The sequence below is a fragment of the Austrofundulus limnaeus genome, unplaced genomic scaffold, assembly GCF_001266775.1.
Source record: "Austrofundulus limnaeus strain Quisiro unplaced genomic scaffold, Austrofundulus_limnaeus-1.0 Scaffold68, whole genome shotgun sequence".
In the NCBI taxonomy this organism is placed as follows: domain Eukaryota; kingdom Metazoa; phylum Chordata; class Actinopteri; order Cyprinodontiformes; family Rivulidae; genus Austrofundulus; species Austrofundulus limnaeus.
The window spans coordinates 506,908-512,303 of NW_013952470.1; positions in this window are offsets into that span (position 1 = coordinate 506,908).

Sequence of the window (5,396 nt, forward strand, 5' to 3'; positions counted from 1 at the left end):
ACACACACACACACACACACACACACACACACACACACACACACAACCCCACTCTCCTACATGGACACGCACACACTGACACACACCATATGGGAGCAGGTGAGTTCATTACAAATGGCTGACAGGTAAGTAAAGGAAGGCAAAGTTGGAAACCTACACCAGCAGATTACAGATGACTAAAAAAAATATACGTTTGCACAAATCAATAGAGAAACAATGAAAACATGGAGACATAAACCAAAATACAAGGATTTACAAAAGCAAAAGGAAAAAAGAAGGAAAACAAAGCATCCAAAAAACACAAAACATGTTTTAAGTTTGGCCTATCATTTTTCTCTGTTGTAAATTGAATTGAATCAAATTATGCTTGTGTGAGTTTTAGCAATATTATTAGAGAATTGATTTCATGCCTTGTTCAGTTAAAACAAGACTTTCATCCAACTTTTTTTTGTTTAAAGGGGCGATATCATGTAAAATCAACTTTTTTGAGATTTATATCATGTTATAATGTTATACTCTCATAAAAAAAACGTGCCCAAAGCCTTGCTTTGACTCATTATGCATATTTGAGAAATCCTGCAGCGTTTTTAGGAAGCCATGCTGAGGAGCAAAACAACAGGTGGGGACCAGAAACGCCTTTTGGGACAGGAACGCCTCTGGGACTGTCTCCGAGCCTAGCTTCCTCATCAGGAGCACACCCCCACACACCCCGCCCATGACTCCTGCAGGCTCTCGCAGAACGAGTGAAACTGAAAGTGAAACTTAAACTCTCTGCTGAGCTGCTAACTACTTCTCACTAGGGTTGGGCAATATTGGCAAAAAAATTAATCACGATTAATTGTGGTATTTAGCCGATAGCGATTAATTTGACGATTAATCCCCCGGAATCCCTGGACACCCTTATATCCTAGTCACATGACCAATTTATAGGGAGAAAATTGGCTCTTCGTAAAAAATCTGTTCCAAATTGTGTCAAAATTACAGACTTCAGACTGTATATCAAACTTTAAATTGTGTTGATAGATAAATAAATTACACAACTTTTTTCAATGTTGGTCATATTTGAATCAGASAGGAGCACCAAGCGGTTAGTCTGCCTGGTGGCATGAATCGTATTAATCGTCAAGTGCCAAAAATTAATCGATTAATATTTTTCTGACGATTAATAGCACACGATACGATAATGCCAAACCCGACTTCTCACTCAGTGAAGCTCTTTTCAGATTCTAAATACCTTTGAGGAAATATATTTTCAGATGCCAAGTAAACTGCATCATAGCGCAGCGCAAGCCCCCCCGCACTGAAATGGACGGGACAGAAGCGGAAGGTTGTTCTTCAAGAGACAGAGGCCAATTTCAAGGCATTTAGAAGAGGAAGTGATGAGAAGATAAGTTTATTTTCTATTCAAACATAAAAACAGCATTTTAGTGACAGCTGAAGGCCACACAGATACTTTCTTATGGTATAGTATTTAAATGTATGCCTGAGAAACACATAATATTGCCCCTTCAAAGACCTTGAATCTCACAATTTCAGGTCTGTTCCGTTAGCCTGGTAAAAAAAAACAGCCCCTTGTCCTTCGCTTTGCTTCCTACAGAGGRTCTCTAGATCCTCATATATTAAGTGACTTCTTGCTGGAGGCGTGGACTCTGTTGACGTTTAAAATGATTGGATTTGCTTTACCCAATTGCTAACGTTTGGTCATGATGTAAGTAGTGTGCCAGCTCGACCATGAAGGAAACTACAGTACACTAAGAAGCTAACAGGAAATTGTGTGTGCTGTAAACGACCATCCCCTACTGGGAACAGAGCAGTACCGAGCTGAACGAGATGGCTTTAAATGAGTTCTGCAGGCTTTGTGAGACAAATTTCATTTCATTTGGAAGCCTTGGACTGCTGCCATTGCTAAACTACAAGCAGACTGAAAGAGTAACCCCTGGCTGCAGACCGCGGCATGGGGCGGGGTCAGATAACAGGCGGGGTCGGATGTCTGACTCCGCCCTCAACTCTAAAATTAACCAGATGCTAAATACTAAAATTAACCACACCCAATTTTTAAGCCTCATATTAATCTTCCTACAAGCCATGACCACACCCATTGGACGTCCGACCCCGTCTGGTATCCTAATCCGCAGTCTGCAGCCAGGGATACTTGGACTGAACGGCACAGAAAATAAACGTCTTTGTTCACAACTCCTCCTCCTCTTCGCTGATTGGCCCGGTTGAAATTCCACCGGAGAAATCCTTGTCTATGGGAGAAAGCCAAGACGGAGCAGAGAAGGGAAACTAGAATTGCGCAAAAGTGCGTCGGAAGGCAAGAACCAGGCTACTGTTCCGTTGGTTTCACATACGTTCTTAGGACGATGCTTTCGGCGAGTCTCAAACACCCAGGAGGTTGCCAAAGTCCTAAAGCAGCATTTACTTCCTGAAGCAGAGGACTCTCAAGAGCTGATGGGTGGACAACACAGAAAAGAAGTCAAAATCAACTAACATTTTTCCAATGTCTGATAAAAGTTTCTTAACACATCGGCTATTACAAATCAGCCCTGACGACATAATTTAAATTCTTCCATCAATGCTTCATATTCTCCATGGTCTCCGGTTGCAGTCATGTTTGTCACCCGGCCCTTCCAGGGATTGAACATTTTGCTGTATGTTGTGTATTATTAAAGATTCCTCTTTCATCGGCCTGTAAATGCAACCATATGGACTTTTTTCTTCAAGGTCTCTTATAAGAGCAGACAGAACGTAAATTTCCTCCTCTCAACAGCTGTAATTTTAACTGCAGATCTATTCTTGGGGAAAATGACAGGTTTGGTTATGCACAGTTGCTTGCAAGGATATTTGCAGAAATTCGTTCAAGTTGGTTTCGGCTGGGTTGACCTGAGTGAACCCAACATGGGTATTGAATAGGAAAAAAAACAATGGATTTTCACTGGGTTTTGTGCAAATTTGTGCGAAGTCCTTTTATTATGGGTGAACGCTCTCTTTAGCGCGCAATCTCTCTTGTCATGTGAAGTGAGGTTTTCAAACACAAATCATTTCCCTAAATCATCCGATGACATAATGTGTAGTTAAAATGTAGAGCTGCTTCGCTGAGAGCAAAATGGCAGACTCTGTGGTCTCCAGGCATATTTTCATTGGCTTTCCCATTGGAATAAACTTTATTTTATAACAGTCATGACTACTTTAAACCAGAGCGTGTACCAAAATACATAAACATCTCAACTGCAGGCTGTTATGTGTTATAAATTATTCTTCAAGTGTGCTGGTGTTGGACTGGGATCATGGCTGCAATTTGACTTGTTTCACTAAGTCGTTTTAAAGTGAGTTCTGTTTGGGGACAGAGTTCTGTTTGAGTCGGTCCAATCTGATTGTCTTATGGACAATGCAACATAAAGAGCAGCATGAACCAGCACAGCTTCACCAAACTGTGGGAGGAGTTGAAAGCAACCTGGAAACAGATCTGGATCTGGATACACATCAGAAGACAGCAGTGGTTCGCACCGACGCCTCACAGCAAGGAGRTCCTGGGTTTGATCCCATGTACCTGCAGTCCTGTAACTTTATGAAACAAAATAAAAGCCTAAAGGCCCTGTCACAATGACGTTTTAGACAACTTATGCCAACTTATGAAAAAATTGGAGACCTCTATGTTGAAAGCTGGAGGCCTCTTTTAGGCATGTACACACTGTAATGCTAACAAACTGATCAAATGTCTAATTTTAATTAGTAATTTAGTGGGATTTTTTTTTCATAAGTTGTCTAAAACATTAAAGAGAAGGGTCCTAACATACTTTGAAGGATTGCACATCTCCTGCCTTCTGTCATAGAAGAGTTTCAGAATAAGATCATCTCTTGAGAAATGGCTGAGTTGTGGAAAATAACAATATGCCAGGGATGTTCAACTAAATTGCTCGGTGGGGGYCACGGTTGCTCAAAGCCAACAGATCAGAAGCCGGACATTAAATAATAAATTTAAAAAAAATTACAATGGATTTAAAATCCATTTTATATTAAATTAAGTAAAATATATATTTTTAAACATTTCCATTTTGGATGGGGTTGGGGGAAGGGCCGATTCGAAAGTCACCCTCAGACCAGATGAGACTGATGGACCACCGGTAAAAYAAGCCTGCCATTTTCGCAAAATATGAATGACTCTCAGCTACTACCAAGACAATTTTTTTCTAATATCTGTAAAAGTGACTGATTCGTAGGCCTTTTTGTGTTGGCTAAAAGAAATTAGCGGTGGTGACCAGCTATAACAGTTAACAACTGTAGTTGGACACTGACTGATCACTTTGTTACAAATGATCTAGTAGTTCATGAGCGCAGCATGGGGCTCAGTTGGTGGAGCTGGTGCCTCCCAGGAAGCAGGTTGCCGGTTTGAATCTGGATTGATGGATGGATGGATGGATGGTGGTTCATGAGTTATTTTGCTTTAAGAGACAAACAGGATTGACTCCGACTACAGACAAAATTCTAAATAAAAATCTTGTTCGATCTGTTGTTGGTTAGAATGTGTTAGAGCTCAGTCCCGGCTGATAGAGAACCAAGTTTTAGGTCAGTGTCTGTAGAATGGACTTAGTTCCAGTCATGTTTTGTGTTGTGTATTTTCAGGCGTGTGTCACTGGAAAAAAAAGAACGGCAACCTGAGACGCAACATTTAGAAACCAATTTGAATTCTGACGTTTCACGAGGCACGAGCTGCTCTGCTGCACCTCTGCTGGTCTTTGTGAAGCAGAGAATCACAGAGCGGCACACTGGAAACCAGACCGGCCTTCTGGCCTCCGTTTGCCTTGTGTAAGTGATACCTAACACTGTTTGCCGCATAAATAATGCAGCATCCTTTCCAGACGTATTCTGCTTCTTTGCGTTTACGTTCCCCTCTGTTTTTAAYGCCCTTCATCCTGATTGTTCCTTTTTCTCCTGTCATGTTTTCCCCAGGAGAACAAATAAACGTGCGATAGACACACTCTGACAGACATTCCTGCATTATCAAACTGCAGAAGCTCTTTTGTTGTTGTTTTTTTCTGGAGGACAGGCCCACACCTCTTTATCAGGTATCAGCATGAGAACAGCCTGGGCTGCCCGGCATCTATCTGCTTCAGATTACAAACATGGTGTTTGGTTTCCCTCTCGCTCTGCAGCCCCGTTAGACCTGGATGGACGGACGGTGAAGATGAACTCATGTTTATGTAAATGTGCAGAACAAAGGGCATACAGTGTATAAATATTAATTTAAAGTGTGTGTGGAACCAAAGCGAGGAGTTCAAAATTAGATTATGTGAAACATTGTACACAGCAAAAATGCCAGTGTTAATTTAACACCCACAGTGTTAATTTCAACATCAGCAAAGTGTATGTGTCCACACTTGTTGGTGTTAAAACAA